The sequence below is a fragment of the Lutra lutra genome, chromosome 3, assembly GCF_902655055.1.
Source record: "Lutra lutra chromosome 3, mLutLut1.2, whole genome shotgun sequence".
Taxonomy (NCBI): Eukaryota; Metazoa; Chordata; class Mammalia; order Carnivora; family Mustelidae; genus Lutra; species Lutra lutra.
Genome location: NC_062280.1, coordinates 71,191,197 through 71,204,988, shown reverse-complemented (window position 1 = coordinate 71,204,988; position 13,792 = coordinate 71,191,197). Strand labels below are relative to the sequence as shown.

General features: G+C 37.1%; 1 protein-coding gene across 5 annotated transcripts in view; it reads right to left on the bottom strand.

Moving 5' to 3' along the window:
- Nucleotides 1–13,792, bottom strand: part of SCRN3 (secernin 3) — a 36,521-nt gene that overhangs the window by 6,865 nt on the left and 15,864 nt on the right. The gene's annotated exons all lie outside the window — the stretch shown is intronic.

Genomic DNA, 13,792 nt, shown 5'->3' with positions numbered 1-13,792 from the left:
GAGTGGGAATGAAGGAGACAAAACATATTATTGGTTAATGGAATCTTTATGAACATAATTCTGCTGGGCTACTGAAAAAACTAAATGCCATTGTGTGTAATGAAAATAGATGGTATTATATTTTGTTTTCTGTTTTCATATGTGAAGTTTGATATTTTAACTTTATTTTAGAAAAATAGAAAAACATCTATTTTATCTCTTCAGCAAACACAACATGACCATTGTTACAGAGAGTCTCAGAATTCCATATTTGCAAGGCATTTCCACAAGAAAGTTTAAAAAGCCAATCATGCCTTCAGACAGCTCTGCTCCTTGCTGTACATTTCTATAGTCAAAGATGTGGCTCAGGATATAACTACCTCATGACAAGATGAATAATCTTATCCCTACACAATGCAGTCCTCCAAAAGTAGCCCAAATACCTTCTTCTAACATGTCATAATTCTCTTCCCAAAAATTTGACTCTGAATTCCTCATGAATCAAATTAAAACTCCTTCAAATCAAAACTTATCATTAAGCTTAATTGAAATAAGCTTTTCCTTTCCTGTAAGCATTCCTGATCTTTTCTATATTTTGGTCCTATCTCTGCCATTAGATTATAAATTCTCTAAAGACAAGAAGGGATTATTCTCTCTTTAGTTCTCATTCATTCAACACATACTAATTGAGCATCTACTAAATGACACACACTGTCCCAGGAAATAGAGAGTCAGAGACAGGCAGATACTGACATACTTTGGCATAGATATGTAGCTCTATGAATGTAAAGTAGTGAAAGTCCCCTGGTCCGATTTCAGTTAGGGTGACCACAGTTAATTCAAAAAAGATCTTTTCTGAAGAATTTCAGAATAGGTTTAAAAGCCTTCCTCTGATAAATATAAGAAATCTTCATTATCAAAAGAAAATGGCACAGGGCGCCTGGGTGGCTCAGTGGGTTAAGCCTCTTCCTTCAGCTCAGGTCATGATCTTAGGGTCCTGGGATCGAGCCCCGCATCGGGCAGCCTGCTTCCCTCTCTCTCTCTGCCTGCCTCTCTGCCTACTTGTGATCTCTCTCACTCTGTGTCAAATAAATAAATTTTAAAAAAGCTAAAAAAAAAAAAAAAAAGAAAATGGCACTAGAAAATAGCCTTTTAAAGCAGCACATTTAAAATGAAAATCAAAATTTCTTGGTAAATAGTAGAGGAAAGGATTGATTGGGTCTTTAAAATGAAAATAATATTTCAAAAATAAATTCACACAAGCTTATTGTTAACAAAATTTAGGTTAGAATTTTAATATGCCAATTATTAAAACAATGAATAAATCCAATATAATTTTTCCAATTTTATGGAAAGTTTTATGGAAAACTCCAAAGAGTGGTAAGAGAAATGTTACTTTAACTACTACAACATGATCATAAAAATAATTTTTTAAAATTAGTTATTTGAGAAAGTGAGAGCATGAGAGGTGGAGCAGTGGGAAAGGGAGAAGCAGACTCCCCACCGAGCAGGGAGTCTAACTTGGGACTTGACCCCAGGACCTTGAGAACATGACCTGAGACAAAGGCAGATGGTTAACTGACTGAACCACCTCCCCCAAGCCCAAAACATACTAATTTAAGTCTGTGTCTGATGAAGCTAGTTTGTGGATGCCAGTCGGTCACTTTCTACTGTCTGCTTTCTCTTGGTTTTCAGTCACTTAGTCTTATTCCTTGGCATGTCTGATAATTTTTTATCAGAATGTTGGACACCATGGATGAAAATTTATAGAAACTCTTCATGATGTTTTTCCTCAACAGAGGATTTAATTTTCTTCTGGCAAACAGAATATAAGTAGATTAACTATTGATCCAGTTGAGACTGGTCTATTCCCTATTGTAGCTTTTCTGGGGTCTCAACTGAAAGCCTGGGATATTCCCCAGGCCTCTTCCTGCTTAGCTATTAGATCTAAGTTTTGTCCCTAAGGCGGTGTGAGATTCCCAAATCTCTACTTAGCTTTTTAGGCTCTTAGGAACTACTTCTGTCTTGATTTCTCAATGTCTCATCCTACATTTGTGCTTCTGAGAAGTCAAAAATTGCTTTAAGGAGAAATTGTGACATAGAAGGTCAGGTACTTCTCAGTGTAGCTAATCTTTTCTCAGTCTCTTAGATCTAGGCTCTCATGTCTTAACTGTTTTGGGTGCTCACCTATACCTTCAAACAGTGGCTTTTATTCCTCCGGCTTTTATAGTTATTCTTGGGGGGAGGTTAGTTAATAACCAGAAGCAGAAGTCTAGCTCAGTGCTTTTAACCACTCCACTACTGAGCCTCCCATCAGTCCCTTTTTACCCTCAAGTAGTATCAATTTTTCAGTAATAGTAATGAACATGATAGACTGTTGATAGATACTGTAAAAAGTACAGTTAAAGAAACATAAAACATATAGTTCCTGCCATCAGATATTTTCAGATACTTTATACTGGCAACGTTTGATTAGTGCATTAAAATTAGTTCTAAAGAAACAACTTTCATTTAACACAGTTGGTTGACCACAGGTATGTTTCCTCTCTCCTAATACCCTACTACAATGAAGTAAAGGAATAAGAAAATGAATTAACTCAAAAAGACAAAGCATAAATTGCACTACTGGGTATTTACCCTAAAGATACAAACGTAGTGATCCGAAGGGGCACATGCATCCGAATGTTTATAGCAGCAATGTCTACAATAGCCAAACTATGGAAAGAACCTAGATGTCCATCAACAGATGAATGGATAAAGAAGATGTGGTATATATACATAATGGAATACTATGCAGCCATCAAAAGAAATGAAATCTTGCCATTTGCGAGGACGTGGATGGAACTAGAGGGTATCATGCTTAGTGAAATAAGTCAATCGGAGAAAGACAACTATCATATGATCTCCCTGATATGAGGGAGAGGAGAAGGAACATGGGGGGTTAAGGGGGTAGGAGAAGAGTAAATGAAACAAGATGGGATTGGGAGGGAGACAAACTATAAGTGACTCTTAATCTCACAAAACAAACTGAGGGTTGATGGGGGGTGGGGGGTTGGGAGGGGGGAGTGGGGTTATGGACATTGGGGAGGGTATGTGCTATGGTGAGGGCTGTGAAGTGTGTAAACCTGGCGATTCACAGACCTGTACCCCTGGGGATAAAAATATATGTTTATAAAAAAAAAAAGACAAAGCTTTTATGCTTTTTTTTTGCTTTTTATGGCAAGAATTCCCCCCACCCTTTCCCATGATATATGGGAATAATTAAAAGAAAAAGGCTTACAGCAAGTCTATACTCAAAATGTGATTCTGTGACATTTCAAATTAAAATAAAATTGACTTATAAAATAATCTAATGTTACACCCTCAATCATATACGTTACCAACTGTTTCATGTTAATAGCAAATTTTCCATTTCTCCTTAGGATAGTTATGACTTCAAATTCAAGAAAGATAATTTATAGATAACTTGTTATAAGAACAAATCTTTCATTCATTTTGAGAAAATGCAGGAAGAAAAAAAGAGAGCGTATCTGAAAACAGGCCTTAACATTAAAACTAAACAGTAAAGCAAAAGCCTACCATCCACACCTATCTATCAGACACACTGCTTCTGCACCTAGTGAGATTTTAAAATGATTCAAATCTAAATTCGTGTAAGTGGTAAGTTTTAATGAAAACAGTGTCAGAACCATAACACTGCAATAATACAGGTATTATGAAAATGTTTTCTGTATTCAAAACCTACAATTCTCAAAATGAAGGGAGGATTTACATGATCACTTGAGAAGGACAGCTGTAAGTAATCCACTAGCAAGCATTGAATAAGTACTGAGACTGCAGTAGCAGGGTTCAGTAAAATGAATGCAAAACACAGGGTGCAATTTCACTGCAATTTAAACTAGTTATTTAAAATACATGAGTGAATATAGATACAATTTGGATATACATGCAGCACAGTTAATAGCTATCAGGTAGCTGGAAAGGAGAAAGGTAGGCTCTTCCATCTAGAAAAATCATAGGAAAAATTAACTATAATGTACTACTAGACAATTTTCTATGAAAGTATTGGAAAGACATTTATTCTTTTGGCAAAGAACAGAAAGCTGGATGAACTGTACTTTATATTTGAGGAGAAAAACAAGTTTCATGTCAGACGCAACTCTTGCTATAATCATGTATGCATTTTAAATCTATATATAATCCAGCTATTTTGTAGTAAAACATAACAGAATTTTGAGGATGCAATGGCTAATTAATCTATAATTACCTCTATTTTTTCTTTCTTTTGTCCAATTACCCTGAACCCTAGGATTCTTGATGTTTTCCTCTCGACCTTAATTACATGTTGTTATTCTTCATTTTTTAAGGAATACTTCCTAATTTATGTCCTGAGCCTCTAAGTTTATTGCCAGAAAAAAGTACACAACAGCTATCTTTGTTAAATTATCTGTAAGTTACAATTTAATTTAACTAATAATCCTTTGTTAATTAAAAAATACATATTAAACACAGGCAAGACACTGAACTAGGTACTGAGAGAAATATAAGCTCAAGTAAGAGAGTCCATTTTTTTTTTCAGTTTCATAGAGGAGATAAATGAAGAGCACAATTTCCTCATTTGTAAAATGAAGATAATACCTACTTCACATAGTTTCTTAGAGAAGATAATGCAATCACTTAGCACAATGTCCAGCCCCTGATAGCTTTTAATAAATGGGAATAGGTACTGGTGCAACTACTACTCAGTCTCTACTTTCACAATAAGCCTAAAATTCCTTAGAATAACACATTTTAGCATTTTCTACATACCCACCCACATGGGAAAAAAAAGGTAGTTTAAATAACCTATTTATAAAATGACAAGCTAACATTAAGAAACCTTATTTTTTTTAATGACTATAATTAATTTATACTATATTGCATACTAGAAAGATGCTGACAGTAGATTTTTTTTTTTAAGATTTTATTTATTTATTTGACAGACAGAGATCACAAGTAGGCAGAAAGGCAGGCAGAGAGAGAGAGGGAAGCAGGTTATCTGCCAAGCAGAGAGCCCGATGTGGGGCTCGATCCCAGGACCCTGGGATCATGACCTGAGCCGAAGGCAGAGGCTTTAACCCACTGAGCCACCCAGGCGCCCCAAGAAACCTTATTTTAAAAAAAACCTTTCAAATGATAAGACATTCTTCTGGAAAGCAAAATATAAAATACTAAATATTTAGAAAACAATGACATCAAGGCATTCTAAAACCACTGTCACAAACTTTTTTCTGTCATACCAAATAACTAACAGATTGCTAATGTGTTTAATGAATACCTAAGAAGCAAATATCAATCATTGCTCTGTCTCCAAATAGTTTCTTTCTGATTGGTTTACAGAACCATTCCATCCCTCAGGTGAAGGAGAATATATTAGTCACATATTTTGAAATATTAATGGAATGACCCATTTAGTAGTTAACTGCCACCCAATAATCTAAATAGAAGGTACTTTTCTGGAGCTATCTGGAAGCAAAGGAACAAAGATACACTAAAAGTTTTTTAACAGTTAGTAGTAACCAAATATAAAAATGGAAAAGATATATTAATAAATGGGCAATTTAAAAATTACAACTTTTGGGGACACCTGGGTGGTTCAGTTAAGCATCTGCCTTTGGCTCAGGTCATGATCACAGGGTCCTGGGATGGAGTCCCACCTGGGGCTCCCTGCTCAGTGGGGAGCCTGCTTCTCCTTCTGCCTGCTGCTCCCTCTGCTTGTATGCTCGCTCTCTCTAATAAATAAGTAAATAAATAAATAAAATTTAAAAAAATAAAAATTACAATTTTTCAATAAACATAAGAATATAAGGATACATAAGAATATGTCTAATCTCACTGGTAAGAGATTTCTATTTTAAAATAATAACATGGGGGGCTCCTGGGTGGCTCAGTGCGTTAAGCCGCTGCCTTCGGCTCAGGTCATGATCTCGGGGTCCTGGGATCGAGTCCCGAATCAGGCTCTCTGCTCAGCAGGGAGCCTGCTTCCCTTCCTCTCTCTCTGCCTGCCTCTCTGCCTACTTGTGATCTCTCTCTGTCAAATAAATAAATAAATAAAAATCTTAAAAAAAAAAAAAAAAAATAATAATAATAATAATAACATGGGGCGCCTGGGTAGCTCAGTGGGTTAAAGCCTCTGCCTTTGGCTCAGGTCATGATCCCAGGGTCCTAGGATTGAGCCCCACATCGGGCTCTCTGCTCTGCAGGGAGCCTGCTTCCTCCTCTCTCTCTCTCTGCCTGCCTCTCTGCCTACTTGTGATCTCTGTCTGTCAAATAAATAAATAAAAATCTTTAAAAAAAATAATAACATGCCATTTCTACTACAAAATTCTTTTTTTTAAGATTTTATTTATTTATTTGACAGAGATCACAAGTAGGCAGAGAGGCAGGCGGGTGGGTGGGGGGAAAGCAGGCTCCCCAATGAGCAGAGAGCCAGATGCAGGGCTTGATCCCAGGACCCTGAGACCATGACCTGAGCCGAAGGCAGAGGCTTTAACCCAGTGAGCCACCCAGGCGCCCCTCTGCTACAAAATTTTATCAAGGTTGAACAAAAATAATACCCTATATTGATAAATATATTAAAATGGCACTCAAGGGGCACCTGGGTGGCTTAGTGGTTAAGCCTTTGCCTTCAGCTCAGGTCATGATCTCAGGGTCCTGGGATCGAGTCCCGTGTTGGGCTCTCTGCTCTTCGGGGAGCCTGCTTCCTTCTCTCTCTCTCTCTCTCTCTCTGCCTGCCTCTCTGCCCACTTGTGATCTCTCTCTGTCAAATAAATAAAATCTTAAAAAAAAAAATGGCACTCAAATATTGCTGATGGCAATTTAAATTGATGCAACTTTTCTGGTGGTCATTTTGGTAGTGTGTTTCAAAAGCCTTAAAACACGTGTATATGCTTTGAACCTACATCCTACTTCTAGAAACATATTCTAAGAAAATAGTCAAGGATGGGAACATAAATAAGCTATAAGCATATTATATAATTTTCAATAATGAAAAACTAAAAATCTAAATAATGAGAAATTTGTTAACTAAATTAATCCTTACTATATGATGATTAAAATATAACCACATGGAAATAAGATATCAAAATAATAGAAAACTGTGCAACTGTTAAAAATATGACAAAACTGGGACGCCTTGGTGGCTCGGTTGGTTAAGCAGCTGCCTTCGGCTCAGGTCATGATCCCAGTGTCCTGGGATCAAGTCCCACATCGGGCTCCTTGCTCAGCAGGGAGCCTGCTTCTCCCTCTGCCTCTGCCTGCCACTCTGTCTGCCTGTGCTCTCTCTCTGACAAATAAATAAATAAAATCTTAAAAAGAAAAATATGATGAAACTGGGGCACCTGGGTGGCTCAGTGAGTTAAGCCTCTGCCTTTGGCTCAGGTCATGATCTCAGGGTCCTGAAATCCAGCCCCATACGGGCTCTCTGCTCAACAGGGAGCCTGCTTCTCCCCTCTCTCTGCCTGCCTCTCTGCCTACTTGTGATCTCTTTCTCTCTGTCAAATAAATAAATAAAATCTTTTTTAAAAAATGACAAAATTGGGAATATATCAAAATAGAATTATCTAAGAACAAATAATCCAATCAAGAAATGGGCAGAGGACATGAACAGACATTTCTGCAAAGAAGACATCCAGATGGCCAACAGACACATGAAAAAGTGCTCCATATCACTCGGCATCAGGGAAATACAAATCAAAACCACCATGAGATATCACCTCACACCAGTCAGAATGGCTAAAATTAACAAGTCAGGAAATGACAGATGCTGGCGAGGATGCGGAGAAAGGGGAACCCTCCTACACTGTTGGTGGGAATGCAAGTTGGTGCAACCACTCTGGAAAACAGCATGGAGGTTCCTCAAAATGTTGAAAATAGAACTACCCTATGACCCAGCAATTGCACTGCTGGGTATTTATCCTAAAGATACAAACGTAGTGATTCGAAGGGGCACGTGCACCCGAATGTTTATAGCACCAATGTCTACAATAGCCAAACTATGGAAAGAACCTAGATGTCCATCAACAGATGAATGGATAAAGAAGATGTGGTATATATACACAATGGAATACTATGCAGCCATCAAAAGAAATGAAATCTTGCCATTTGCGAGGACGTGGATGGAACTAGAGGGTATCATGCTTAGCGAAATAAGTCAATCGGAGAAAGACAACTATCATATGATCTCCCTGATATGAGGGAGAGAAGATGCAACATGGGGGGTTAAGGGGTAGGAGAAGAGTAAATGAAACAAGATGGGATTGGGAGGGAGACAAACCATAAGTAACTCTTAATCTCACAAAACAAACTGAGGGTTGATGGGGGGAGGAGGGTTGGGAGAGCGGGGTGGGATTATGGACATTGGGGAGGGTATGTGCTATGGTGAGTGCTGTGAAATGTGTAAACCTGACGATTCACAGACCTGTACCCCTGGGGATAAAAATATATGTTTAAAAATAATAATAATAAAATTTAAATTAAAAAAAATAGAATTATCTACATTGTATATTGCTAACTAAAGAAAAGTTATATGCAGAACAATGTGTATGACATACTACCATTTCTGTAAAAAAAAGAAAAAAATTACATATACATATTTGTTTCATTAAGCATATATTATGTCTAGAAGAATATATAAGGGATTGCCTATGGAAAAAAGAAATTAGGGAGAGGATCCTATCTAAGATCAGGTTATGTATACATCCTGTGTACCTGTGGACTTTGAATCATGTGAATATATTTCTATAAATACAATAATGTCAAAGAATATTAAGGGACATAGGAAGGAGTTCTGCTTTCTAATTAAGCCAAATAAGCTCCTATCAGACCAACCCTCCCTTAAATAACTATAAACTTGGGACAAAATACAGACTACCTGAAGCAGTGAACAAAAGCAGGAAAATTCTGGAAGGAGACATTTGGAAGATGGGATGAAGTACAAGATAAATTCACTGGTTTTGTTTTGGATTTAGCCCAAGGGAAGGCCTTAGTCAATGCTGTGCAATATTGTGCAAGTATTTACAGAAAACATTGAGCTTTCTGGCCCGAAGAACCAGAAGTCAACCACCAGTACTAGAAACTGAAGGAGGACTCTCATAAAAGAGTTAGAGAGAAAAACCCCCAAATTCTGTGCAAAACCAAAACAAAACAACAAAACAACAAAAAACCCTGACCAAATTTCCATCTGTTTTGTGAATCAGCATGCGTGGCCCACTGCAAGCAGCAGAGCGAAAGATAAAAGAACTGAGCTGAAATTTGAGCGGCCCACCAGAAGAGTTTGCAGGTTGAGTATAATCAGTGGAATTGTCTAGCAGACAGCTGTCAAGAGTTATTCCTTTTTAGGTGAGTTATGGTGGCTTGTGGCTTTCAAGGAACTAATTCATTTCCTCAAAGTTTGTGGTATTATCCTCCTAATGCTGGTGGGGTAGATGACGATATTTCTTTACCTGACATATAACTTGTGTTGTCTTCCTTTTTTTCTTTGTCAAACTGTCTAGGGTGGATCAATTTTATTAATCTTTTTGAAGAACCAGGTTTTAGTTTGATCAATTTTCTCCATTGTTTTATTTTCAGTTTTATTGATTTCTGCTCTTATCTTTATTATTTCCATCCTTTTCCTTGATTGGGATTTTTGTTTGTTTGTTTTTGGTTGGTTTGTTTTGTTTTGTTTCATTTCTGGAGGTGAAAGTTTAGGTTTATATTGTTGAGTTGAGAACTTTCTTATCATCAACTATAATCATTAAATGCTATAAATTTCCCTGTAAGCATTACCTTTGCTTCATCCCACAAATTTTGGTATATTCATTTTCACTTCATTCCCCTCAAAATCTTTTTATTTTTCCCCTCAAAATCTTTTCTAATTTCCCTTGAGACCTTTTTGACCCATGAGTTTAAAATGTGTTATGTAATTTCCAAGTATTTGGGGACTTTCCAGATATCCTTCTATAATTGATTTCAAATTTAATTTCATTATCACCAGAGAGACCATACTTTGTTATATTTCTTTTAAATTTGGTAGGATTTGTTTTATGACCCAGGATATGGACAACCTTGGTATATATTTGATGTGCACTTGAAAAGAATGTGTATTACACTGTTATTGGGTGGAATATCCTATAAATAATGCATTAGATCCAGTGGTTGATGGTACTGTTCAGTTTTTTAATATCCTTGCAGATTTCCTGTCCAGTAGTTCTGATAACTGAGAGAGAAGTATTGAAGTCTCCAGTTATAATTGTGAAATTGTCTATTTCTCTTTTCAGTTCTTCAGTTCTGGCTTCATATATTTGGAAGCTTTGTTGTTAGATGCATATACATTTAACATGGAGACATAATAATCCCATTAAAATGATCTATTTTGATTATGTAGTATCCCTCTTTCTCCCTGGTAATTTATCTTGCTCTAAAGTCTAATTCATCCAATATTTATATAGCCAACCCAGCTATCTTTTGATGAGTATTTTAAAGATACATCTTCTCCTATCCTTTAACTTTACATTTCAAGTTAGTTATTCATATATAGCAATAGATGAGTCTAGTTTTGTTTTTGTTTTATTTGTTTTGTTTTTATTATATTGTTTGTTTTTTATTTGATCCTTCAGGTTTTTTGTTCCTCTATTTCCCCTTTCTCACCTTATTTTTGAATATTTTCTTAGTATTCTATTTTAATTTATCTGTTCACTTTTTTCTGTATCTTATTATGTGGCTTTTAAAAAAGTTGTTCTAGAATTACAATATACATACTTAACTTTTCCAATTACTAGAATTAATATTTTAAAACTTCAAGGAGGATGTAGAAATCTTACCACCATACAGGTCTCTATGTACTCCCCTCTTTATACTGAGGCTATTCTTTGTACTATAGGAAATATATTGTTGGCCTGTAACTGTCAGACATATTTTTAAAGTCTTAAGGGGAGAAACATAGTATTATATTTACCCAGATATTTCTCATTTCTGCAGTTCTTCCTTCATTCTTAAAGTTCCATGTTTCACTGTGATATCATTTCCTTTATATCTGAAAAGCTTCCTTTAAAATTTCTTTTAGAGGGGTGCCTGGTTGGCTCAGTGGGTTAAAGCCTCTGCTTTCGGCTCAGGTCATGATCCCAGGGTCCTGGGATCGAGCCCCGCATCGGGCTCCCTGCTCAGCGGGGAGCCTGCTTCCTCCTCTCTCTCTGCCTGCCTCTCTGCCTACTTGTGATCCCTGTCTGTCAAATAAATAAAATCTTTAAAAAAAAAAATTTCTTTTAGAGAAGGCTATTGGCAACAAAGTCTCTTAGTTTTCCTATATATCAGCTTATTTTTACTTCTCCTTCATTCCTGAAGAATATTTTGGCTGAATATAAAATTCTGGTTTGACTTTTCTTTTAGAATTTTAAAAATGTTGTTTCACTGCCTTTAGGCATCCAGGGTTTATAATGATAAACTCCCGGAAATCATTTTTTATCTATATGTAATTTGTTTTCCTTTAGCTGAGTTCAAGATTTTTTTTCTTTGTCTTTGGTTTTTAGTTTTTCGTGCATTAAGACATGGATCAATTTATCTTGTTTGAGATTTTCAAATTCTCCTGAATCTGTAATTTTAAGTCTTTTGCCATTTTGACAAGGTTTCAGTCATTATTCAAAAATTTTTCTGCATCACACTATTCTCTCCTTCTGAGACTCTAATGACATGAATTTTAGACATCTGGGTACAATTCCACAGTCCCTAAGACCCTGTTCTTTTTGTTTGCTTGCTTCAAATTTTGTTATTCAGATTAGATAATTTCTACTGATCTATCTTCATGTCCACTCTTTCTTCTGTCATCTCCATTCTGCTATTGAGCCTACTGAGTTAATTTTTTACTTTGGTATTAGGTTTTTCAATGATAAAATTTCCACTAAACTATAGATTCTAATTATTTTTTATTTTTCAGCATAACAGTATTCATTATTTTTGCACCACACCCAGTGCTCCATGCAATCCGTGCCCTCTACAATACCCACCACCTGGTGCCCCCAACCTCCCAACCCCCACCCCTTCAAAATTCTCAGATCGTTTTTCAGAGTCCATAGTCTCTCATGGTTCACCTCCCCTTCCAATTTCCCTCAACTCCCTTCTCCTCTCCATCTCCCCTTGTCCTCCATGCTATTTGTTATGTTCCACAAATAAGTGAAACCATATGATAATTGACTCTCTCTGCTTGACTTATTTCACTCAGCATAATCTCTTCCAGTCCCGTCCATGTTGCTACAAAACTTGGGGATTCATCCTTTCTTTCTTTTTTTTTTTTTTTTTTTTTACAGCTTTATAAACATATATTTTTATCCCCAGGGGTACAGGTCTGCGAACCGCCAGGTTTACACACTTCACAACACTCACCATAGCACATATCCTCCCCGATATCCATAACCCCACCCCCTCTCCCAACCCCCTCCCCCCATCAACCCTCAGTTTGTTTTGTGAGATTAAGAGTCACTTATGGTTTGTCTCCCTCCCAATCCCATCTTGTTTCATTTACTCTTCTCCTACCCCCTCGACCCCCCATGTTGCATCTCCTCTCCCTCATATCAGGGAGATCATATGATAGTTGTCTTTCTCCGATTGACTAATTTCGCTAAGCATGATACCCTCTAGTTCCATCCACGTCCTCGCAAATGGCAAGATTTCATTTCTTTTGATGGCTGCATAGTATTCCATTGTGTATATATACCACATCTTCTTTATCCATTCGTCTGTAGATGGACATCTAGGTTCTTTCCATAGTTTGGCTATTGTAGACATTGCTGCTATAAACATTCGGGTGCATGTGCCCCTTCGGATCACTATGTTTGTATCTTTAGGGTAAATACCCAGCAGTGCAATTGCAGGGTCATAGGGTAGTTCTATTTTCAACATTTTGAGGAACCTCCATGCTGTTTTCCAGAGTGGTTGCACCAGCTTGCATTCCCACCAACAGTGTAGGAGGGTTCCCCTTTCTCCGCATCCTCGCCAGCATCTGTCATTTCCTGACTTGTTAATTTTAGCCATTCTGACTGGTGTGAGGTGATATCTCATGGTGGTTTTGATTTGTATTTCCCTGATGCCGAGTGATATGGAGCACTTTTTCATGTGTCTGTTGGCCATCTGGATGTCTTCTTTGCAGAAATGTCTGTTCATGTCCTCTGCCCATTTCTTGATTGGATTATTTGTTCTTTGGGTGTTGAGTTTGTTAAGTTCTTTATAGATTTTGGACACTAGCCCTTTATCTGATATGTCATTTGCAAATATCTTCTCCCATTCTGTCAGTTGTATTTTGGTTTTTTTAACTGTTTCCTTTGCTGTGCAAAAGCTTTTGATCTTGATAAAATCCCAAAAGTTCATTTTTGCCCTTGCTTCCCTTGCCTTTGGTGATGTTCCTAGGAAGATGTTGCTGCGGCTGACGTCGAAGAGGTTGCTGCCTGTGTTCTCCTCGAGGATTTTGATGGATTCCTTTTTTCACATTGAGATCCTTCATCCATTTTGAGTCTATTTTCGTGTGTGGTGTAAGGAAATGATCCAATTTCATTTTTCTGCATGTGGCTGTCCAATTTTCCCAACACCATTTATTGAAGAGGCTGTCTTTGTTCCATTGGACATTCTTTCCTGCTTTGTCGAAGATGAGTTGACCATAGAGTTGAGGGTCCATTTCTGGGCTCTCTATTCTGTTCCATTGATCTATGTGTCTGTTTTTGTGCCAGTACCATGCTGTCTTGATGATGACAGCTTTGTAATAGAGCTTGAAGTCCGGAATTGTGATGCCACCAACTTTAGCTTTCTT